This window comes from Branchiostoma lanceolatum, chromosome 1 (genome assembly GCF_035083965.1).
Source record: "Branchiostoma lanceolatum isolate klBraLanc5 chromosome 1, klBraLanc5.hap2, whole genome shotgun sequence".
NCBI lineage: Eukaryota > Metazoa > Chordata > Leptocardii > Amphioxiformes > Branchiostomatidae > Branchiostoma > Branchiostoma lanceolatum.
The window spans coordinates 36,918,779-36,944,865 of NC_089722.1; the positions used below are offsets into that span (position 1 = coordinate 36,918,779).

At 41.9% G+C, this 26,087-nt stretch overlaps 3 long non-coding RNA genes and 1 pseudogene across 5 annotated transcripts; 2 read left to right on the forward strand and 2 right to left on the reverse strand.

Moving 5' to 3' along the window:
- The first annotated feature begins 242 nt into the window (after positions 1 to 242).
- Positions 243 to 3,193, forward strand: LOC136424934 (uncharacterized; annotated as a pseudogene).
- A 1-nt stretch (position 3,194) lies between these two features.
- Positions 3,195 to 3,667, forward strand: LOC136421596 (uncharacterized). The gene is made up of 2 exons (XR_010753467.1): positions 3,195 to 3,274; positions 3,515 to 3,667. It is a non-coding gene; the product is annotated as an uncharacterized lncRNA (long non-coding RNA).
- Positions 3,668 to 10,085: 6,418 nt separating this feature from the next.
- On the reverse strand, positions 10,086 to 25,557 carry LOC136421606 (uncharacterized). 3 transcript variants are annotated; one of them, XR_010753472.1, is made up of 4 exons: positions 25,032 to 25,557; positions 22,619 to 22,730; positions 11,359 to 11,468; positions 10,086 to 11,161 (listed from the first exon to the last, which is right to left on the reverse strand). It is a non-coding gene; the product is annotated as an uncharacterized lncRNA (long non-coding RNA). The 3 variants fall into 3 exon arrangements; XR_010753471.1 differs by lacking the exon at positions 25,032 to 25,557 and having other exon boundaries at positions 11,359 to 11,465; positions 22,619 to 23,219; XR_010753470.1 differs by lacking the exon at positions 25,032 to 25,557 and having other exon boundaries at positions 22,619 to 23,219.
- Positions 13,308 to 15,312, reverse strand: LOC136421602 (uncharacterized). Its single transcript, XR_010753469.1, has 2 exons — positions 14,266 to 15,312; positions 13,308 to 14,093 (listed from the first exon to the last, which is right to left on the reverse strand). It is a non-coding gene; the product is annotated as an uncharacterized lncRNA (long non-coding RNA).
- Positions 25,558 to 26,087: the final 530 nt, after the last annotated feature.

Consider the following 26,087-nt stretch of genomic DNA (forward strand, 5'->3'; position numbering starts at 1 on the left):
GTCTGTACAATGACATCATTGACGTGTTGAAGGGACAGGGCTTCAGGTTTGTTCTCTTGTTTAAACTGTATAAATTGTTCCTTTTTATAACTGAAGATTTTAAGATTTACAGATATTCATTGATGGTTTTTCTTGAGTTGGATCCAGAGTACTTAATTGTTGGTAAAAGTATGCATTTGCGACCTTGGTTTTCAGTATACAATGTACATGTACTTTTTTTTGTGTCCCCAAAATAGGTTTGTACGGACCAAAGCTTACGAAGCGTCAAGCAAGGAAACCATGGTCTCCATTAGGAATGCAGTGTGGTACGTTCTGCCTCATTTGAAGAAACTTGCTGATCGGTCCATCTATCTCCCCAAAGGATTGCGATCCCTGTATGACACGAACACTTTTGCACAGATGTTTAATAATCCTACATTGCATCGACACACACTTGCTCCAATGTCATGTCGAGACCTGGAAATGTACGCGCAAGAACTGTTCAAAGTTGCCAGCTTACCATTGCTGCAACAACCCAAGTTGAAAAATGTGAAAGACATAGTGGTTGAGATAGGACAGGGACTAAGCAAGTACAGTGATCATCTGCAGGATTCCAACCAGAAAGTGCAAGAGCAGAGGAAACAGGTCTTCCCAGCTAGATCACTGGATGATGGAACCAGTACTGAATTCCGTGTGATTGAAGCCAGAATACGAAGCGATACAAAGTTGATCAACAGGTATGCCAAGCTGGAGAACCATCTTGCCAGCATTGCAGAGTATGAACTCTGCCTTGTGAATGACTTTGCCCCCTCCGACCGCAAACAAAAGTACTATTACATCAGTGAACTGCAACTGCCTATGAGTATAGAACTTTACACGTATAAGACGGGGAACAATCTTGGATGTCTGTACTTTGCCTGGAAGGTTCCATCACAAGAAATGAGAGACTTGAACAGCACTGGGAGAATGATGCATCAGGCCGAGAGAGACATGCCCACATACCACACAAGGGAAATGCGGAAACAGTTCAGAGATAGGTTCTCACTGGTTACCAGTGCTAAACCTGTCATTTTGAAGGAGATGTACCAGTTCCTGACTAATGATGCTGCAACAGAAGAGTGCATCTCAAGCAAGGAGATCAGACAAAGACTAAAGGTCATGTTAGATGCACAGTATGTAGATCTAGTTGTTGATATGAGGTCAACAAATGAGGGACGAAAGGAAATGTACCAAGAGTTTTGGGATGAAGCAACAAAATTCATTGAAGAGATGCAGCTAGCAGCAGTGGATGACAGAAGGCACGGTCAAGTCTGCCACATGGCTCTCGCACTGTCAGTACCAGATTTCATCAATCAGATTTGCAAGAGGCTGCCAGAAGGAGCAAAGGTACCTTCTTCAACGTGGGTCAGTCTACAGTTCTGGCCAAAGAACCCTTTTGTTGACCAAGCAATCCGCTACACAGGAAGACTCGGGGTGAAATACATGGTGCAGAGTAGACAGTTAAACCATGACCATCCAGATTGCCACTACGCAGCTGCTGTATTCAGGTACTTCAAAGAGTTTGCTGTAATGTTCAGGCAGCAAACTGCTGTCGTGTTCCTTGAGACAAGCATGGCGTAAAAGTAGGTGAACCAGGCTACCCAGTTGCTGCTGTGGATCGGGGGAAGTCTGTACTAGTGGCAAGGAACACAACATTTGCAGTTGCAGACCATGATTTCACCAAGCTCAAGTTGACACCCAGCGTTATCCTTGTGTCTGATATCCCAGAATCTTCTGATGACACCTTCTATCGTGGCAAAGTTTTCATCTCACTTAAGGATGACACTTTCCAGGCTTCATCTCCAATCAGACACCAGACGGAACTATATGATATGCTAAACCAAGCTGGCAAGCTTGGTCTACCGAGCCTGTTGCAGTACAGTGATGGAGGACCTGATCATAGGGTGACTTATGTGAGTGTCCAAGTGTCTCTGATCTGTATGTTTATAATCCTCGACCTTGACATGCTTGTTTGTGCAAGGACAGCTCCCCAGAACAGTTTTCGCAATCCAGTAGAAAGAGTGATGAGCGTCATCAACCTCTCCCTGCAGGCTGTTCGGATTATGCGTGAAAAGTTGCCACCAGAGATGGAGAAGCTCCTGGAGGGTGTAAACAGCATGAAAGAAGCAAGAGCGCTGTCAAAGAAGTACCCTGCATTCAAGGATGCTGTGGTTGCCAGCACAGAGAAGGTCCGTGTCATGCTCAATGAACTGTTCCAACGCCTGTGTCTTAAGGGTGAGCCCTTTTCCACAGTTGACCCTGCTACAGATGATGAAGTTGAAGAAATGTGGAATCTCATCCTACTGATCGACAAAACAGTTACAAAAGAAGACACAACGAAAGTCAAGATGCAAGCTAGGAAGGACCTTGCTGACTTCATGCAGCATTGCTGCATTTCCAGGCACTATTTCTTTTCAATAAAGAAATGTGGAAGCAGTGGGTGCAAGTACTGCAAGCCACCAAGGCTTCCTCCTGAGATCTTCAACAGACTCAAAAACTTCCCAGATCCTGTGGTAGATGCAAGTGGTGAACACTTCAAGCAGTTCCATGAGGTTTATGGAACTGAGACCTCAGAAAACCATAGGCCTAGCCTGAATGCAGCACGAGCCGCTGGTCATGGAATGCCTTTCAATCCATCTGCAGAGAACACAAGAGGCATTGTGATGTGCTTGGACTGCAGAAGACCAAGAACGATCCACAGTCTGAAAGCTTTGACAACAGAACAGAAGACCCAGCTAGATTTTCTTAAAGAAGAATCGATGTACACATGTGGGGTGGTGTGGATGACTGATGACCATCCGCTACAGGACATATGTTTTGTGAACAGGTGAGTAATGGTGTACATTTGATAGGAATTGCTACAGAATAAAGACATTTTTGGACTGTAAAGCATTTAAGTACAATATAGAACCTAAGCCTTTATGTTGAAAAAATGAACTAGTTTTTTTTTTTTTTCTGAAGAGTTGGTTTTTAGAAAATTGACTGTTGTTCGGATATTTTTCCACCTGTTTCATTTAGGGCAGTGACATGCACTTCACCAGTAGCACAGTACTACTATTCTGCCAGAGTCAAGTCAGGGGTGATGAAGACAATGCTGCCCTTGGTATGTTGGACATGTGGTGAACAGGAAACTCTACCCATACCAGCAGAGAAGACTGCCGCATACCAGAGGGAGAAGGAAGGGACAAGAGGGAGAAGGAAGATGAAGAGGAGAAGGGAGGAGACAGACTTAGATGACAACTAAGAGCAGTGTCAGGTGAGTCCATGTGTACCTTTGTACAATACATGTACAGTCACTCCTTGGACAATAGTGTTAAAGCTACATGCATTGCTTTGCCAGGGTGTTTTAATATCCAAAATAACATTTGTCCATATCCTTTTGTTTTATTAACATCTAGGCTCTTGTGGACTAGTTGCATAGGTAGAAATGTAGTAATGCAGGCGAAGAGTTAATCAGCAACTAATTTTGCCTTTTTGATATACTATGTTTCTGCAGGCCTGATATGGAAAGAAACAGGACAGGACAACAACTGCTGTACCCTTAAGACACCTCTTCGCCCCGGCTTGTGGATCTTTTCCCTGGACCAACTTCTTCAACTGATTTATTCAAATTACTGTTTTCATGATGAATAAAAGAATTGTTAGCTGTTACACTGTGTTCCCACATTCAATTTGTGTCCTAACATGTGTCATCAACTATTATATTTCAAATCTAGGCATCTTGTTTTTTTTGGCCCTTCTTGTTTTTTTTTCGCGCTCTCGCATTAGATTTAGGGTCTCCAAAGGACGTCATCCATAAAAATTACTTGGTGCAGCCTAACACATATCTTCTATATTTGATACTGTACATGTGAAGTATTACATGTAATGCAGCATGGCAACAAAGTTTTTTGGCACCTAAAATTGACTCAAAGTCGGCTTCTGAGAGTTCTTTGACGAAAAACTGCTGTTACCGTTCATAATAATCAAACGGGTTTTAATAATGGCGGAAGAAGAAAACAAATATGTCGTTTGTGGACGGTTCCACTTACGGGTGTGAAAATATTGTCCTTCCGCTTAAATTTCATTTGGCTAACCTTAGGCTAAATATCTACTTACATATAATGATTTCCCTTATTAATGGACACACAGTTCAAAATATTTCATTTCCAATATCTGTACACAGTTAGCCAGAAAGGCAAGTCATTAATAGACTGAATGCACTTCATGTTCTTGTCCCGCAGTGTTATCATAATAAGCTAGTCCGGAGTTACTACTACGCATGTGCAGTGTCAAAGGTGAAGGCCCCCGGCTCGTATACAGTGCTCGCCTGGACATTGTCTAGATTTGCATTAACAACTGTCTAGATTTGCATAACAATGCCCCGACTGTCTTTGTTCACGTCTCGGGGGCCTTCACCTTTGACACTGCACATGCGTAGTAACAACTCCGAACTAGCTTATACGACAGTTACCGTCGACCCATGTGTCCTTGATCAGGTTATTCTTCCTTACAGACATGGCCGCTGAGAAAATGCAATGGTTTTCCTTCGTCAGGTCTGCAACAATCAGCCGGTGCTTTCCTTTGTCATCCTTCTTTCCTTTCAGCTTCACACGGGCGCGGAAAACGAGGTTACGATCCTGCCAGGCCACGAATTTCACCAACATGAAACGTGCAGAATTATTAGTTCTAGCTCCAACACGATGAGCGCGATCAATAAGCGAAGGCTGCAACTCAAGACCGAGTGTAATCCTGCAGAAGTTGACGACGTCTTGAATTCACCGCTCACCTGTCTCCCCAGCCACCTCCGGAATCCAACGAATGCGAAGACTGTTTCTCCTTGTGTATTGTTCAAGGGCGTTGATCGAGTTACTTACTCCGGGTGGGAGGGTCTCCGTCTTCATGTCTGCCACTTTTTCCCAGGTTCTTCATTTTACTCTCTAGCTCGTCTTGCCGTCTAAGTACTTGCCCCAACTCGTCCCAAACAGCTTGCACTTCTGCCTACTTACCAACATGTTGAAATTGACGAGCAAGAAAAGCTTCAACAGACTCTTCAATTATTTTTTTTCAGTTCACTGAGGTCAGTGAGAAGTGGTTGCGTTGTTAAGTGCTTTCAAATGTTGTATTGATGCTGCTCCCCCATGTTATACATCTATTCTTTGTAATAGATTCCCACGAGGAGCTTCGACAGGGAATCGGGAAGTCTGCCAGACTGGTGAATTGAGCTACCAGGGAAAAAGGCAACAAAATCAATTTATTTCACAGTGCAAATGGATTTGGAATTTGGAAATTAAAGCCATGGATTTCCTGGATTGAGTTTTACATCAATTCCTGGGCGAAGGTCCTGTCTTAACCCTCAAACCACCGTATCTTTTATACGACTAATCTTACCGTATGGGGTCAAAACTGACCCCACAATTTTTTCTACAAATACAGCTTTATTGGTGACTATTTTTGTGGTTTGTATATATAGTTTTAGAACATGGCCACTACTCCTCAGCCAATGAGAGCCCTTCAATTACTGTGACTATATCTCAGTAGTGCAGAAAAAGTGTGGTACTAACAAAAAAGTGTGGTACTACGTCATTTGCATATTATGCAAATGACTTAGAACCATACTTTCTATTATGCAAATGACTTAGAACCACACTTTTTCCGCATCACTGCTCAGGCCTGCCCACTTGAGACCTGGGTCACAGTGTCAGCTAACTGCCAAGGGGGTAGGGAGGGTTCATTATTTGATTCACATAAGGATATCGTTATATCTTACAGCCACACAAGAACAAGAGTATCAAACTGAATCAAATCTTTAAAGACTAACAGGCACAAATTCAAGTTAAGCAATCGTTACAATGAAATGGAAAGTCAAGTTTATAAACCGTTGGGAAACTGGGAATCCGAATCTTTTTTTTAGATTTTTGAAAAGAACACACAAAATGCTCTCAACTCAAACAGTTCCAGTACTCCAATGAAAAGAAAAGGAACATTTTAGTAACTCACAGTTAAAAAATCCCAGTTCAAAATCTGTATGTAATATTTTGAGACCACGGGGATGAATTGTAAAAGAGAAACTTTGTGATAGTGGCCAGGTTCTGAAAACAGATAGGACATGTACGAAGCTTGTTTACAGGTCATTCTGCTTCAATATAATACTTTTTACCTTTTTATAATACTAGTATGATGTGCTGAAAACAGTATCTTTGATTCATATTGATAGAAAGAGAATCTTCGGGGATGTGCCCATGTTCTAAAACAGTTAGGCCATGGCCTCGGCCTTTTTATGCGAAAATAGTGAAGCTCCCCCACTCGGGGCTTCAAGACTCCCTCGGCTTCGCCTCGGGAGTCAAGGAAGCCCCTCGTGGGAGGAGCTTCCCTATTTTCGCATAGAAAGGCCTCAGCCATGGCCTAATTATTACAAAGCAATCTGTAAGTAACAGTTTGACATGATTTGGTATGAATAATTTCGGCTTATTATCATAATTTATGCAAAAATAGGAACATCGTCTTTTGCAACGTACGATGTTCAGACAAGCGGGCTCTTTATGAGGCCTGGCCCAACATTTGATTTCATATAGCATCTGAATGTCTTGCGCTAGAACAACCAAACTTGGTCACCTTTGCTAAAATTTCGTTGGCAACAATATGAATTTAATTAAATAACTAATTAATGTTTTCATGTTGCTATGGTATCCGGTTTCTGAGAGCCATATTTGGAAAAAGTCGCTAATTTTTTTATTTTACAATGTAGTTCTAGAGCTGTCTTTTTAAACTGCACTTATTTTCTTATATCAATACCAACCAATGTAATTCACTATCACTTGTATGATTTAATATTCATAATCTATGCATATTTAATTACGTCATCGGTCAAAATCTAAGATGGCCGACGATATAATTAGATTAGCTATAACCGGCTATTTCGTCCTTAAATTTCACCATTACCTCGTTTGTTCAAACGGAAATAATCTTAATGTAACGTTTTGGTCCATTTCTTTATTGTGTTCTTAGGTTATATGATGAAAAGATGCATTTAAAATAATTCAAGATGGCGGAACCAAGACGGCGGAATTCGCTAGTGTAACCTGATATGAATATAATTTTATGACGTCATTTTGACGTCGTTCCTGTTTCCATCTAAATATAACGTTTTCGGATATATTATGAATTATCATACATAATTTCTATTTAAGTTTTATCGTGTACCTTTGAGTTATATGAAAATACCCAATTTGTTGGTTTTCGTTAATAAAATCACAAACATGACGTCATAATACGTCGCAACGTTATTAAACTCTGCGTTCATAAAAAAATGTTTTTTTTCACGTTTCTAAAAAACATATTTTGTAACTATGATCATAATAACCCTTATCATACAAGTTATTAGATGAAAAGTATGAAACGATAGGGAATATGGGTGCAGATTTTGCTGGGGTCAGTTTTGACCCCACCGGACCATGCGCAAACTTTCAGGGATAACTTAATCAACAATGAGCCAATCTCGTTAAAAACTTGTGAGAAGTTGTAAAACACATATACAAACAAACTCATAGAAGGAATTTTGTTTTCGACTCGAAAAGTCAAAACGGCACATGTTGATATACGCCTGGAGTCAGGTTTGACCCCATACGGTGGTTTGAGGGTTAAGATCGTAAATTACAAAATATAAACATAGTTGTCAATGCTGCTCTCAAAGTCCGAAGGTAAAGACCCACGTCCTTTTTCGAACCAGCCATAAAAAAGTGGTTTCTTGCAATATAGTGAGGCAATGGCAGGATGTGCAAGGTGGTCTCTGGAGTACCCTCATGACAGCTGAACACAAGGATGATGCGTTTTTGAAGGTTAGATTGCCATCTACGAGAGGATCTACAAGCCTACCTTAACCCTATCCAGACTGGGCTTTTTTGGTATATCTGGGACTGGGGGGGGCTCATTCGGCCCCCCCCTCATAAATTCCGAACGATATGATGTATCATCACCAAATTTGCAGGGAGTGATGTTCATGTCAAGTTTAATAATTCCTGTAATTTTGGTGACGTTATGACGTAATATGACGTAATTATGACGTCATCGATGTGATTTTATTGGCTTAATAGGGAATTCCCGTAATATCTAAACGTATTAAACAAAACAGTTTGTATTATTCATTTTAAGGTATGCAAAGGCATACGACGTCAATGATAAGTACGTTGACGTCAAAATGACGTCTTAGGATGACGTCATGTGTTGTTAGCGATCCCTTGGGATCCGCCATCTTGGATCGGCCATTTTGAAATTTTTAAAAATCCTTTTTTTCCACTTATGACCCCAAAGGACATTGAAAATAGACTAGAAATGTTAATCTTAATGTTTCTGGTAAAGAAAATGTCAGGTATTGACGATTTTAAAGGCGAAAAAGCCTGCTGATACCTTAAATAGTGATATAGTCCGCCATCTTGGATTTTGACTGATTACGTCATCAAATTAGCATAAATTATGAATATTAAATCATGAAAGTTACATCTAATTACATATAATGTTATACATGTAGGAACACTAGTGTAGTTGTGCAAGAAAACCTGAGAAATATCATTGTTTTTAAAAAATTAGTGATTTTTGCATAAAATGCCTGTCAGAAACCCGTTGCCATGGCAACATGAAAAATGATAAACTTAAACCATTATCATAAAATTGTTGCCAACAAAATTTTAGGAAAAGTCACCAAGTTTGGTAGTCGTAGCATATGTCGTTCCGCAGTTATACGATGTCCAAGTTGGCGCGGGCACTTTTAGCCCCCCCCCCCCCCAGTCTGGATAGGGTTAAACAGCTGGTGTGTTACGCCTGATGGCGGTTATACCGGCTATATAGATACAGATACAGAAACAGTAAGGGGGGACTCCGCGTAAAGCCCAACACTCCACCCACCCAAAGGACAATAGCTGTTCCTATAGTGTTGTCTTACCATAGGAGCCTTCCCATCTTGTTTTACATTTCAATACATCTTATACACGACTGTGTGATTTGCCATGTAAATCCGTTTTTTTCTAGTTACTGTAAATAAGTACTCGTCAGTTAGTTCTTCTAGTTCATTTTAGTGACGCTTAAGAAGAGTAATGGATGTCACTCGAAACGTCCGGATATAAATCTCCCAATTCTTATCCAGTTGTAGAGTCTGAATACTCTTCACAAGGATGATGAACTCGCGCACGAGCCACCATTCCAAAACCCCAAGTGTAGTGTCTTTAAAAGCATATTGATCGTCCAGTTCAATAATGTTCGACAAGAGGCAATTTTGTGTTATGTGTTGCAAAAGACTGGTTTGCTGTCTAGCTGGAAGTAAATTTATGTCCAAGACGTCAGACAAAAGTGATATTGAAAAGGATATGTGATTTATATTTTATTCCAGGGACTCCAAATAATATGTTTTCACATAGTAGTTGAAATGTCTATTGATGCTGTAAGTGTAGTTATAGCGCTGCTTCGGGATGATAATGTATTTCTATAGCGATTTATTTGAATGACCTTCGAAAAGGACGCCCGGAAACTAAATCGGTTGTAAAAAGCTTTGCAGTCTGGTGATCACCTGACAGCTATTTCGATAATGCATTTTTTTTGGCGACGCCTCAGGGGGGGAGCCTATTGTATAGTACTGCTTTCGGTTTGCCAAATATTCTAGGATTTTCACGAACGCATTCCCTAGGGAATTACTTTTTGGCAACGCCTTGCAGGTATGGCCTTTTCTATAGCAAGGACGAAATTCCATTGCATACGGCATAGAAAATGCCCTAGTTTGTATACACTTTTACAGCTGTTTATCGATGTTTGAAATAAAGTTTCTGGATGTTGCAATATATACCCATACATCACAGCTAGCGCTGTTTCTCAATGTTTCAAACGTTTTTGGTTTTTGTTATCATGAATGACATGCTTGGACTGGCTCTTCTTTTATTGTCATGAGTAAAGTTTGATTTTGAAAGGTAATAAGTCACAGCTTTCAAAGAAGCTGTCCGGATTTTTGCAAAAGGCAGCAACAACAATATGTCACTACGTTTGATTGATTTTTCTTAGAAGCTTTGCTTCATTCAATAAGAAAATGATATGCTTGACATACGTATAATTCGAGTTATTTTATCTGCATCTTTGAAGCTTCGAAAGACTAACATAGTAAGGATAAAGAAAGTACACATAGACAAGGCTTTCCGTACACTAAGCACGGGAGACTTTTAAGACGGACTGACTATGACTTCGTGATACTGGCTATGCTAACATACATGTTTTTGTACTCTGACTTATCAGACAGACCTCTTGAAAATTACCTGCTAGCTCCACAGAACTTTGGTTACTTCATCTTTCTGTGACTGGCTTTGTAGTCCACTTCAGTAAAGAATAAAACAAAGGAAAACACATTTTTGGGAATCATGGCACCCAAAATAGAAAACTGTGTCATTAATTACTAGAATAAGTGTTCCGAGTTGATCAGGTGTTGCATTAGTACTCGTATCTTCTTGCAAGTTGGTGAGAGCGTGCAATCGTATCACAGCTTTCGTACACACTCATTTACAATATTCGTGTGGGGGTTTCAATTTCAATTATGTATATCCACCCCTAGCCTGTGTTTACACAAGCTCTCTCTGGCGGAGATTAATGACCCCCTTTTGGGGGCGGTATCCGTCGGGCCGGCCGCTAGGAGCGCGAAGTAGTCAGGCTACATCCACCCCAGGTTTGATTAGAACCGTCGTCGGCCAGGTTAATAACCTTGTGTACGATTTCGATATACATATGCAATAGATTTGAATACTATATACACACAAAATACATTATGGAATAGACAATATATTAGTATATCCGTGGTATAAACATGTAAGTCCGCGATATTTCTAACTAGCGTCAGGTTTTGTCTCGCTGTAGTAGCGGTTGAAGCAGCGCAATCTATTGGCTTCACATCGTGGCTCTGCTACAGATCTGGTTCTCTCTCGTTCCCTTCCTTTTGTCGACGACACTTGTTGTGTGGCTCCCTTGCTCGGTCTCGACGTTTCGGACGTCTGTTACGGATCTCCTAGGGATGCAGCTCGTCTCACCGACATCCAGTAGAAGGTATCGATCTGCCGACTTCCCCACTGGCACATCGGTATGTGTAAGATGTGGCAGGAACATCTCGTCGTCATCACTCTCGTCCCATATGGTCCGCCTGTGCAGGTATAGAGACGGAGACGGTCGGTGGAGCTGGCTACCAAAATCAGTTAACAAACTGTTTAAAAGAAGCTATGGCAGCCATCCAATCCCTACAAATATTTCAGTCTGTGAAACCGTCAAATTATGAAATCTTTAAAACTCTATCGGCACTTATGTACATGAAATCACAATAATAGACTATTCCAATATTACCCGAATAAATGTTCATCGTAGTTGTTCGGCTGCATGTGTTCTACGTGGACTAAGTCGCCATTTGAATGGTCGTAAAAGCATGTGTTGCAGAATCTTACATTCAGGAGCTACTAAAGAAAAAAACAACACAACGAACAAAGATTAATATTGTAATACACTTTTTTTGTCTTTATTGCCAATACATACCAAACAGAAAACACTGTAGAACACTAGCCTCTACCAGTCTCTGCGGGTCGCTGGGAAAATAGTAGAAAATGCCCAAATAGAATCAATTGTATGAAGGGAGTCGGCTACGGAGAGAGGGTCAAAGAGGCAACCCAGCGGATGGAAATGTTATCCTCCATGGCCAAAGTCCCCCGGCAAATGTTCTCTCTATAGCCGACGCTGTTAGTCTGGTAGAGACTAGTAGAACACCGTGTAACCAATCTGTTCCTAGAAATTTTCCGGTCTGCAAAAGCTCTCCAGTAGAGTAGTGAAAGCTATTGACACCTTGTCAAACTTCGGTCATGACGTAATTAATTATAAGTATCTGTATCTATATAGCCGGTATAAACGCCATTAGGCGTAACACACCAGCTTCGCAGGCACGCGGCGTGGCGGCAGCAGCTGGTTATTTTACACCAAACGGTCTGTTATACCTAGTCCGGCCTCCCCTCCCAAAAGAAAAAAAGAAAAGAATTTTGTTGCAGATATTCGTGTACTATCCTTCCCCTAGGTACATGTAACGAGCTAGCCCTCAGGAATGCAATTCACTGGTATCAGTACAGTTATCAGCTATGAACAGTAATGTACCTCCCCTCCTGGCTAACAGGCAACTTCCGTCTGACACCCCTTTTTACGACTTCGGCTTCAGTGAACGAACACAATAGGACTCTGATTTCGACTGCCTGTGTGGTCGTTTCTATATGCCGGCCGAAGTTTTCCGTGAAAACACGTCTTATACATGTATGCAAACTCTATCTAAAACACACAAACTACCTAACCATTTTGGCAAAGGTAAAACAAAATAATAATTGCAAAACACTACAATGTCACCTACGTGTCTGGCTGTATGATCATTTCAAACACGACATCAAATGTATTCAATTCCACAGTAGACAATGCATCACAGCCAGCCTCATATATTCTTCTACATTTGTATATCTTAAACAGTGGAAATACGAGCGTATAGCATCAGCGCTGTACATGACGTTGGCTTCAATCATATACTAGATGCCCGGGTTAAATGTTGACGGTTTGGACAAACTATCACGGCTTCGGCACAAATTCCACATACAGGATTCAAGATACTAATCAAAGAATCGTGTGCAAGGATTCATGCTAGATATCTGTCTAAAGTAGTACTTTAGTCCTTCGGAGGAGTACTCTGAGAGGATTATATCTGGAATCCTAGAATCCTCACGGCTGAATCCTGGCTCTGAACCCTGGCCGTCAATCCTGCCGGGACCGTGACGTATACACCCGCGCGCGCACAGGCATGACGGGAAGGCTTGACGCAGGCGCTGATAGGCTGCTAGGAAGCGACGCGGGTCCACCGGTTTGTCACCCACACTGCACGAAATGGCCTCGTTTCCCGGCGTATACGTACCGGGATTTTTCTGTATTTTTGTCGGATACTGACGGATACTGACGGATACATGCGGATTCGTGTAAGGTATCCGACTATTTCCGCACCGGTATATGGAATATTTCCTGAAGAATCCGAAAGTAAGGGATTTTCGACGAATACGGAGCAGTACACTGTACGGAAATGCCACCGATCCTGACGGATACGAACAGGAATTTTTCTGTATTTTTGGCGGATACTGACGGATACATGCGGATTCGTGTAACGTATCCGACTATTTCCGCACCGGTATATGGAATATTTCCTGAAGAATCCGAAAGTAAGGGATTTTCGACGAATACGGAGCCGTACACTGTACGGAAATGCCACAGATCCTGACGGATGCGTACAGGGATTTTTCTGTATTTTGAAGAAAATGGTGAATACTGACGGATACAGGTGGACCCAACAACGAATCCGTAACGGATCCGACTATGTGCTTGCATTCCTAATTTAACTATACCCAAAACATCATTTTGAATGACAGGAAGTTTGGGAAAGCCTGTATGTAACATATGTATCATTTCATATCTCAACATAATGTATTTCTAAGTTCAAAAACTATCAAATACAATACAATACGGAAGTACTATATGGCTAAATGATCCATTTCATTTGAGACAGGCTGAGGGACATCCACATACTCAAAGCACCACTGCATATGCAGGTTAATGTCGGTAAATTGGGTTGTGCAAGCACAATGTTCTGAAAAATTATGAAATGTATTACAAGTAACACCATCACAACATTGTGGTAATATTTACTACTGTATAGTGCCCTTGGACCAAAATTATCTACATGTTCTAAATATTCCACTAAAGTAATAAAAGCCTTATTTGTGGCCAGCTCTTAGTCTAAAAGCCATCAGATACAATTATTTCAAATACAGAGGTTGAAAATAGAAAGTAACATTATACTGTCTGAAGAACTCCCATGATGACACGCCACATTTTAAACGTAAGTAGCATATGCCGTGGAACTGCATGTGTATAATCGTCCTCTCCCCATTCTCTGACTACATCTGAGTTCACTTCTTCCATGCATTCTTGGTAAGGGACAGGCAAGGCTGATTTCTTCTGTATCTGCATGTTGGACTCAGCTTGGAGTCCATCTTGTGATGAACCAGTTCCTATATGATAAAACCAAATGATGAATAAATATCAATTCACGTATTTAAGGAACATGTCACATGATTTTGGCATGGGCTTCGTTTCATCGCAGCAGCTACAAAAAACACGGGACAATGGATATCCATCATGCCTCTCTCAGCTAACATTGAAGTGTACCGATGATGGACTTACCAAAGGAGCCTGAGGTACTCAGCAGCTGAGCATCTGACAGTTGATTGCTTTGTTCCCAGCCAAGGTCCTCACAATATGTGCTGCATTTGTGAAGGAAGTATCTGCCGATGCTGTACTGGATATATATATATAAATGGAAACAATGACAAATATTAAACATATCACATACTCGCATGTGTAAAAAAATGAATCTGGGCATCGTTGAATTGACTACGTAAAACTTACATCTATAACTTGAATATGATATTGATCAAACATGCACAGCTATAACTGAATGAAATAATCACTGAGGCACACTACTGCCTCCTTATAAGTTCTAGTTCACTATCCACAAACTGTGGGATCTTTGTGGGACAAATACTTATGACATTTTCTTCCCTTCCATATCTTTAATTATCTTTCCCTCCACTGCTTGCTATTTTGTATCTGAAACGTTAACCAGACACACATGTCTGCTGACCATTGGCAAGAATGAACAAATTGAAATTTTAAATTTCCTAGATCCTAACGCCGTAAAAGGGCAGGTCGGCTGGAGAATTCTTATGGTCATGCGAATGCGATGATGTGTCAAGCCACAATAGGAGGATAACTGACGTCAAAACTAGTTAGAAACGGGAATTTTTCAATTTGTACTTACCAAAGGGCAGTCCCTCAAAATGATGAATCAACTCCCTACCAGCGTTTACAAGGGGGGAGGGGGGCGACGAATATTGCATGCACGAAGAAGACAACGTCGCAATTCCGTGCGTTTGAGTTTACACCGAATTCCCTTCGACTCTCAAGTCACTCAAAAATCACTGGTCGACCATGATAGACTCTGGCGATGCCATGTTAAGCACAGAAGGTGATGAAACGCCGTTCTTGTCTGTGCTGTTGACCGAAAGAAAACCGTTAACGTTTGTCGCGCCCTGAAGTGTCTTGTGGGTAATTTGGATATCCGACACGAATCCGTGTTCCGTACACGTCAGGATCCGAGACAGCTCATGACTTCTAACATATTGGCAAATCTGAACTTCTAACATATTGGCAAATACATTAAAAAATGAAAGATCCGATCGCGAGTAGATATTGTATCTGTACCCGAAACGTATCCAGACGTATACGGCATCAGAATTGCTGGATCTGAGGTGTTCCTGGTATTTGTCCGAATTTGCTCGGAAACGTTCCGTATCTGTACCCGAAACATATGAAGGATCCAGACGTATACGGCGCGGGAATTGTCGGATCTGAGGTGCATCGGATCCAATCGGAAACGTTCCGTATCTGCTATGATGCGCAATTCCGGATCTGTTGGATTCGTCAGGATCTGAGATCATGCCGCGTGCCGTGCAGTGTGTATTTGTTGGTCAGGATCCGAAGCAACTACCGACAAACAATCCGAACATCTCTGCCATATTGACAAATATCTAGAAACGAAGGATCCGCGCAAATATCCTCAGGTATCCGACGCGCATCACGGATCCAGACGTATACGGCGTCGGAATTGCCGGATCTGAGGTGTACCTGGTAATTGTCTGAATTTGCTCGGAAACGTTCCGTATCTGTACCCGAAACGTATGAAGGATCCAGACGTATACGGCGCCGGAATTGTCTGATCTGAGGTGTATCGGATCCAATCGGAAACGTTCCGTACCTGCTATGATGCGCAATTCCGGATCTGCTGGATTCGTCAGGAAATGAGATCATGCCGTGCCGTGTGTATTCATTCGTCAGGATCCGAAGCAACTACCGACATACAAACAATCCGAACATTCCAAATATCAAAAAACGAGGGATCCGCGCAAATATCTTCGGGTATCCGAGGCGCATCACGAATCCAGAAGAATACGGCGTCGGAATTGATCGGATCTGCGGGCACTTCAGTATCCGAGCAGTGAACTGGGATTTTTCCGGATTCGCTCGGAAACGCCATGAGGCCCGATTCCGGATACGTCGGATCCGTCAGGATACGTGGCCATTTCGTGCAGTGCCAGGTCGCTCGATCGAGAGAGTTGTCTTTCGTTGTATAAAAGTTCACATCTAACTAACGGATTTACTTTGGCCCGGCCCTGGAATTGAATACAGGTATGTGCGTCTTGTTGCTGTTGTGTCTTGGCAAATTTATGTTACATGTGCATAATACGGCTTTATATAATATTTTAAGTTTTATTTTGTCTTCCCGTGGGGAGGGGCCGGGGAGCGTATAATTTCACCTTGACTGCTTGAGTGCCTTTCAGCAAGACGGTTTGAAATTCGACTTTCGAAACGAGGCCATTGAATATCATGTAAATTTTCGGAAAAAATATGAAGGTTTCCAATACTGTTTTATTAAGTTATCCAAACAAATATGTACATACCCCAGGCGGGTATGCCTAAACACCACAAACCACCGCAAACGACCGCAAACCCGCGCAAACGGGTCTAATATGCAGAGACCTTATGTCACGCACTGGATACATTGTATATGCAATCATGAATACAAAATATGAAGCAAATCTTGAGTGTTTACCAGTTTTATCAAGTTATTCCGCTCATATCGAGATCGGAATTTGTGGCCGCCATATTGGATCGTCGGTGTTTGGGGTCTGCATGGAGAACTCTTTGATACCTTTTCTCTAGCTTGACAGACGACGCGGCGATAAGTATCGATAAAATGTAGATATTGTTGGTAATAAATTATAGTATAGTATAATTGAATTATTAACGCATAATACTTGTACAATGAGTGTTTTCAGCTTCAAATACAATTAAGAATTATCAAGAAGTTTCCCATGCAGACCCCAAGCTTCAACTTGATATAGCCCCAGATGACCCCGCCAGGGGCAAAGTAGGGGGGGGGGAGGTCCCAGGCTAAGGCGGGCAGGCCTCCAGCCTGGCGCGGAAAGACTCAACGGTGGGAGCCTTAACAACCGCGCCAGGTAGGGCGTTCCACTCGGGGATTGTGCGGGGGAAGTATGAATATTTGTAGGAGTTTGTCCGGGCGTTATGTTGTTGAAATTTGAGCGTGTGGCTCCCCCTGGTGCGCCCCTGAGCTGGTTTCAGTAGACTATCTGTGTTAATATTGATTGGTTATTAACTAGCTTATAGAAAAAGGTGAGGCGGGCGCTCCTCCTCCTTTCAGAGAGAAGAGTCCACTGCAGGTCATTGAGCATTTGTGTCACGCTGCTAGTCCGCTGGTAGTCATTCAGAGTCACTCGGGCGGCCCTACGCTGGACGGCCTCCACCGCCTGTATCCCTTTGGTGGTGTATGGGTCCCAGACAATGGCACTATATTCCAAGTGGGGCCGCACCAGCGCTTTGTAACAAGTGGCCTTGACCCTAGATGGACAATGGGTCAAATTGCGCCGAATGACCCCTAGTACCCTACCGGCTTTGCTAGTGGCGTAGTTGATATGGGTGTCCCACCGCAGATCATCGGACAGTTGTACTCCAAGATAGGGGTGGAACTTGACACTGGTGAGGGCTTCTCCACAGAGGGAGTACTGGGTTAGAATGGGGTGCTTTTTACGGGTGATATGGAGGATGTGACATTTAGAGGGATTGAACGACATAAGCCAACGATTTTGCCAATCTGTTAACGCATCAAGCACCGACGGTCCAATATGGCGGCCAGAAATTCTTCCCATCTTGATATATATGATACCTTTAGGATACCTTTAGGACGTCTCGGTGTGATATATATGATATATATATTTACCTTGAATATTCACCTTGAAGTTCAGCCAGTAGGTACCCTTTCGAGTAATGAGGCTGTGCCTAGTTTGGTACTAGTAGTGGGCATGGGAGTTTCTTTTTTGCTTCTCTTATCTCCTTCCTTCCTTCCTTCCTTCTCTAGTCTTAGTAGGAAAGCTCATGTTTGTAGAAGTCATGGTTAACCTTCTACGCTTCCTTCCTTCCTTCCTTTCTCTTGTTTTGGTAGAACACATAGTTGTAGAAGTAGCATGAATTTATCTCTGGCTAACGCTACATGTTGTTGTTGATGTCCTTGTTTAACATCCCTTCTAGCGCTATGCTTGAAGAACATAGACCAGAAAAAAATGCACAGTAACTGTCCAAAGTAGTCTGCAGACAAATGATAGTAAAATCACTATGTCTGTCCGGCAACTTGCTTAACGCAATGGAAAAAAACAATGTTTATCTGTAAATTTCCCCCACATGCGCGGCACGTGGCGTTCACGCGGTAAAGGCATGGTTATTATGTTTTGCAGTGCAAAAATTAAAGAGATGGCTAAGGATCATACTTATGATGTTCTTTATTGCTCATGAGAACAGGCTTTGGCATAATACACCGCGACATGTGGACATGAGCCAAACCGGACGTAAATAGGTTCTGCACGTAAATAGGTAATGTTACGTTAGTACGTAGTACCTCCCCTTTCAGCGTTCCAAATACCCTTCTGCAATCTGCAAATTGCAGAAAGATTTTTAAGATTGCAGAAGAAAAATTAAACAACCTGCAATTTTGCAGAATAAAAAAATCAGGCTCAGCACGGCTCAGGACTCAATGGTTCTACACTTAGCCAATGAGGTTATAATATACATTTAGCTAGCTGCTAGCGTCACTGCAGATAAACTGAAACCAGCGCCGAGCGAGCCTGATGGCGTTTCGGTGGGTGCCGACTACTTCTGAGGTTCAAGTTTTTCCGGGGATTTCCGACACTTTCCGTGATGACTTCGGTGACGAATCATGGGAGAAAATGTCAAATTCGTGCATTTCTGTCCTTAGTTCGCTAATCTCCGCGGCCATGATCTCGGGATCACCAAAAGTCGGGAAAACAATTCCCGGATGTTTCTAATATAAACATGTTGCAGCAAGCATGCCATTTCTTCAAAGTCCGAACTCGGGTCATGGACGTGACGAAAGCAGTAACGAAATTGTGGCTACTACATTAGTCCGTGGTCCTTCAAGCCCAGATGGCATCGATGAAGTTGAGAACTTCTCGGATAGATCTAGAGCACCGCCTTGTAAGCAAGGTGAAGGCGGAACATGGTTGAAACTCACCAAGATGACTCAAATATCGGTAGTTTCAAAATACCAAACAATACGCCGAAAAAAAGCCCCAAACAGCTCTGCTGTACCATAATGCTAATCTCTCAGCAGTGACAGGTTTCGGTCGAATGGGGTAGTCCTGAGTGTCTGGGATATTAAACGTTTCTCTCTTCTGCCTCCAAATGCATCAGGGCAGGGTATTCCTTTTAGAATCGGTGTTGCTTCCCCCGTCCTGCATACCATTAATTTAGAATCGTTTGACAAATTCTTTTATTGCATGGGATTATCCGCATCCGCCACATTGTGGACAGTGTTCAGCTAGCAGTGCTGGCCCCATGCTACCGCCTCTATTGTCTACCCTCACTGGCAGACGTCACTGCACGAAACTGGTCGACACAACAGAGTGTTTTTGGTCGTTTTTTGTTTACAAACACTTCAACTTCATATGTATGTGCAGCAGACAATGTTTTGAACTGAGTAAATATTGTTGCAAAAGTAGCCGGATATCAGAGCATTTGTCATTATGAATTCATTTTCAACACCAGGAACTAAGGCAGTTTTGCGAACTATCTTGCACCGACTCAGACTGTTACTCAAACATATCTTAGGTACATGTACATGGAATTTAGAATTTGTCAGCTATGGGGAGTATAAAAGAGCAGAAAAAAGACATGCACTTACAGTCCAGCGCTATATGGACAATACACACAAAAAGGCTCTGTACTGTACTTCTACTTTAAATTATTGTTGACAAATTGTTAAATGGTACTTTATAAATGGGGTAACAGCAATAGTAGGAGGAGATTTGGAGGAGAAAGACTTGAATTTGAATTGGACATACTGGTAGCAAAATGTTTTTGACATAAATCTACCAATTGAAAAAGCTTCAGGAATATCTGGAGAATAACTCAAAATTGTATTTGTATAAAATGTTGAATAAATATCAACAGAATGTTGTTAGAAATACAAATGCACCCTAATCATGGAATAGCCAATAACCAACAAAGTAGAATTGTCTTGTTCGCATATATATCTCCTATGTTTCTACCATGTACTGTACTCGCAATTAGCCTTCAGGTATGAACCTGCACATAGAATTTCTTACACGTAGATTGAACAGGACTAAATGAGTACACAAGCCAGTCACAATCTTTTGGGAAATTGCAGAAAGTGATACAGTATACGACTATTAATCTTATAATATATCACTATAACAAATTGTATACAATGTAGGTATGGATTGTTTGAGGGTTAAGAGAAGACAAAGATAAAGCAATTATATTGGTGCATTAAGTACTAGCACTCATGTTCAAAGGAACACTGTAAGTACTTAGTATTTGCACAAGCTCTCGGTCGGAGGTTAGGGGGATGGCGGTTACAGGACCGGCTGGCCACTAGGAGCGCGATTCATCAGACTATGTAAGTACTGTACTGCTGGCTTCATCTACATCTACATTGCAAGTACCCCCAAATTGCCCCTAGGCCTTCAGTGGCAAAGTAGGAGGGTAGTTGAGGTCCCAGGCTAAGGCGGGCAGGCCTCCAGCCTGGCACGGAACGACTCAACGGTGGGAGCCGTCGCAACCGTGCCAGGCAGGGTATTCCACTGGGGGACAGTACGGGAAATGGTGTAAAACTTGAGGTCGTGGCTACCCGTGTGCGCCCCTGGGCTGGCTTCAGCAAACTGTGTCTATATCAATAATAATGTGGTTATTAACAATTTTGTAGAAGAAGGTAAGGCGGCATTCTTCCTCCATTCAGATAGAAGGGGCCACTGCAGGTCGTTGAGCATTTGTGTCACACTGCTAGTCCGCCGGAAGTCATTTAGGGTCACACGGGCGGCCCTGCGCTGGACGGCCTCCACCGCCTGTATCCCTTTGGTGGTGTGAGGGTCCCAGACGATGGCACTATATTCCAAGTGCTTTGTAGCAAGCGGCCTTCACCCTAGATGGACAGTGGGTCAAATTGGGCCAAATGACCCATAGAACCCTACCGGCTTTGCTAGTGGCGTGGTCCCACCGCAAATCGTTGGACAGTTGTACTTAGTTCAAGGGCTTCTCCACAGAGGGAGTACTGTGTTAGGGAGGTGTTAATCTTACAGGTGATATGAAGGATGTGACATTTAGAGGGGTTGAACAACATGAGCCAACCATTTTGCCATTCTGATAACGCATCGAGATCAGACTGTAGAGCTTGAGCGTCAGAGGGCTAGCTGATAGTTCGATAAATCAAGCAATCGTCGGCAAACGTGTGAATCTACAGAGTTGGGGAGGTCATTAATGTACATTTGTTTGGTTAAACAAAAAAAACTCAAACAGTGGGAGCAAGTCTGTCCCTGGGAAACACACTCACTAACATAGATAAAAAGATTGTCACCATAATAATAAAATAATGATAAATGGGCAGGTTATCAACCGAAGATGTTGTATGTCTGTCAATGATTTTTAAATGAAAATAGCAGGTTAAGTATTTAAAAGTCTTCGCAGGGAATCTTAGCAAGTATCAGTACACTGCAAATAATTATAGCCTAATCCAAGGAGCCCACCCAGTCTAGTCTGGCCTGTCATTTCCGGAAACCCGTGATATGAAAGTCATTTTATTTGGAGCTATATCGTGAAATGCACAGGGAACGTGCAGGGAACTCTCACTCCTTCCGTAATAATTTACAGCTCAGCACTTATCGCCCAAAATATATCGGTCAACGTTTATAAAGCCTCAAAGAATGTTACAGCTTATAACAGAGGTGTACGGCGACAAGCTATGATGATTTGCCTCCCGTGCTTACCTGCAAAAATTAGACGTATCCTTGTCCCAATGCACATGTGATGGCCACGTTGTAGCTTCCAGCAAGATTTTGGAACATTCCGCAAACGTCTCCCTCGATTTCCTTATTACACTCGAGCCAATCGGTAAAGGTAAACAACAGTGACCTGTCATTTCGCAGGACAGGCCGCCATCTTGTGTGGTTTTAAACTTCCCATCATGCCTGTGCGCGCGCGGGTGTATACGTCACGGTCCCGGCAGGATTGACGGCCAGGGTTCAGAGCCAGGATTCAGCCGTGAGGATTCCAGGATTCCAGATATAATCCTCTCAGAGTACTCCTCCGAAGGACTAAAGTACTACTTTAGACAGATATCTATCATGAATCCTTGCACACGATTCTTTGATTAGTATCTTGAATCCTGTATGTAGCGGGTGCACAAACTGGTTATTCAACACACGGCGTGGTTCAACTAATCGGTAAAATCAAACCTATTGCCTACCTTCACAGGAATCTGTCATCATCTGCATAAGAACTAACCATAACATATTCAAGATTCAATATAGACAAAGTAAAAAATACATCAGCAAAGTATTATAAAAGTAACTGAGATAGCAGTGCCCACCTCCCGCCGCCATGAATTTTCTCCTGTAGAACTAAAGTAGAGTACACACATGTGCTTGTACGCGAAAGTTTGTACATATCCCTCCGCTGCTGGAGTCAGCTGTAATGCAGTGCTACACCATTGTATAAATGACAGAAAAATAAACGTTACCCTGGTACTTACTGCAAAATTATATTGCAATCTGGGAATCATGTTATTAGTTTGAAAACGAATACAAAATCAATATTCAATAAGCTTTGAATATGTCTCGCACTTCTTTTTGGCGGCGTTTGTATACAATCTGTCCAAGAGGATATTCGGTCTGATTTCCGTGGGGACAAGTGTACTGTAATTCTTGTTTTTTTCACTGTAACTTTATGTTCACAGCTGTTTTCACGGTCACCTCTGTACCGTGAACTTATCATCCCAGTGATAAATATGTAGTTATTATTTATGATTCCTTCACACATCCGTTCTGTAAATCACTTGCCACCACCGTGAACTTAAACTTCAGTGAAAATGTCCATCTTTCTTACACCATGAAATCTTTACTACCGTGAAGATAAAGTGAATTACGGTTTTAGGGTTTTAGGGTAGGCGCCTACACCCCAGCTCAAAATTGTAGACTGATAGAGATAAACATTGAAATTGTTTTTTTTTTTTTTTGGTGTAAAGTATTGGCAAATCTGGGGTGGCTATGACAGGTCAGACTTCACTCTTGTAGAATTTGTTGACAAAAATTACCTTTCTCTATCTTTTTGTCTTGTGGATCCCCGGGAGATAGTGAAATGGTCGCGAGCGGGCCCAAATGGAATGACTCAAGGGCTCTGGCTCGGGGGGTGTTTCCTTGGAGAATAGCTGTATAGAAGTTCTCGTAATTCTGTTAGATAACAGTCGACAGAACAGGTTAGGATTTGAGGGTAATTTTCTTGGTCAGAATCTTTGATTTCTGAGATCAAGGAGGTTGCTTAGATAATCACACCTTATGTCTGTCAACTTCTCCATAGGGATGCATGCATTTATGATTATAGGGACAAACTGTAATACCCTACTCCCCCTTCTATTTACGCGTATAATGTATGGTCAGACAGGGGACAGTTCACGAACTGTTCACTAACCCTTCCCTGTAGGATCGACATCAGATGTATGTACCAGATTTTCCAATTCTTTCTGAGTTAAATGCTAATTTGAATACTGTAAATGCGTTTTAAGTTTGCGTGGTTATTCACTTCGCAGTAGGGGAAACAGTAGATGTATTCGCGGTTATTCTAAGTTCGCGTTTGAAACAATAGTAGCGCCAAAGTCTTAGATGGACAAAACGTTTCCCGGTCACCTAAGGTCCGCGCTGAAAAGTTCACCGCCAAAGTAAAACAACCGCAAACAGTTCTTCATTTACAGTATATGGATGACCAAGGAGGTTGGGATGACATCCACAAATGCATGAATTTTTGTAGCCTCCGTTGCATACTCCTTCCGACTGTTTTCTTTTTTACGTTACCGTTTTCTTATTTACCACATATTATTATTTTGCGTGCTCTCAATTATAAAAATGTATATTTCTGAAAACATATACTAATGTCGCAAATGCCAAAGTCAAGTCCAGACTCGAAAAAGACTGCACTAGTATATGTTTTGAAATAACAAAATGAAGAACCTATATTTCTGCATGCCATACTCTGTGCTCTGACCACATATATTTCATAATAAAAGCAACTTTTCTTTTGAATATTTTTCAATAGCACGCTCCCATTAGCTGGGTTCCCAAGAGGATATCATTCATATAATCAAATCAACTTGGTCTTATACATACAGAAAATTACTTTCGTCAATAATGAATTGTCATCGTTGGATTTAATAAAAAAAAAGTCTTTAAAAGTTTTTTTAACTGCAAACCAGTGACCAAAAAACATGTAGCTATATTTTGTATACGTATTTAGGAATCAACTAATTATCTATATACATTTAATGTTTTGAACATAGGTAGAGTATACGTAATGACTATGGTTACAAAATCCAATAGTTGAATTCAAATGGTAGGGAGTCGGGATGAATTATTACCTTCGTCGAGAATGTTATGCGTATGTATGTATGTGTGTGTGAACAGCATACTTAGGACAGCTTCTGTTATTTGAGTGAACTGGAACATAGGGCTTACGGAACATCGAGATTTCGAAACATAGAGATTTCGGAACATAGTAATTTCGGAACATAGGGCGGTCACCGATGTAAACATGCAGGCTTTGACTATGCCATCGATCTCAGTATGAGTATATAACGTTACAGCACGATAGATTATGACAAAGCTGTGTTACCAACCGATTATAGTTTGTCACAAACTAATACAAAAGTTGAGCCTTTGCTTTTTTTATTGACTGTTTGGCAAGCGTTGCAATTATGTAAAATGAAACAATAATTTTATCAAGGAATTACTTACCACGAGGGGGCAGATCTATGAGATCGACGCGATCGGGCTGGAGTTGACTGCATCCCGCGGTGGCTTCTGTGTCGCTCACGGTGGCATCAGGGTGGATACTTCATTTAAGTTTGGAGTATGCTGAAATGTTCTGAGTGGACGTGACTTCAATACCTGACCTATGTGAAAATGGAAGCGTCTTAAGGCTAAGCGTTTGGGACGCCGTCCCTGCGCGTCCCAAGTCGTTCCAAACGGGCACGGCTCGTTTTTGTCCGCCTCGTCCTCGTCTGGGCCGTTTAGACTACGGCCAAGAGTATATACGTATACATATATATCTCATATGTCTTTTATCCCTTAGTCTAGATATTTGAACGTTGGGGCACCACTAAGATCTGGCAAATTATGCTAATTAAGACTTAACTTGAAAACTTTGTGGCACTTGAAGGTATCGTGAAGATTAACACAGTAAGATATAAATCATGCAAATGAGGACCTTCTTTGCACAATTCTCACGTCGCCGGTGTGTTTTTTAAACACCACTCTTGTTAATTTTATGACAGATTCATTCCATCAAATAGTTCTTTTTATGTTCTTGGAGGTTCCTGGTTGAAGAGCTGTTTCCAATCCTAAAAAGAACACTGACAAATCATCTTAACCTTTTCCTTACTTAAGTTCAAACGATAACGGTCGATAGTTACATGCAAGTTAATTCTCAAGCAATGTTTGGCACTCCGGTTTATCTTAACACCGCCTGGGCAACGTTCCAAATGTTTTGTATCGACGCCTTTGGTAATCCGCATACATGGGTTTTTACCAACGGCCTCCTCGTGACTGTTTTAAATGCAGGGCTATTAAGACCAGAATAATTGATACTTAACCCTTGTCATCCAGTGCCTGCTCTGCTGTTTGTATAAGTCAGTGCCTTTTTGATCTGACACCGCACGCCGTTGAAATGCATTATATCGTACTGCATATATAGTAGGGTATTACACCATATCATGTGACGCTGTATTGCGTTGCCGTCTAAATCCACCTTTTACACTATGTGGCTAGATCGCCAGTTCGGGCAATTTATAA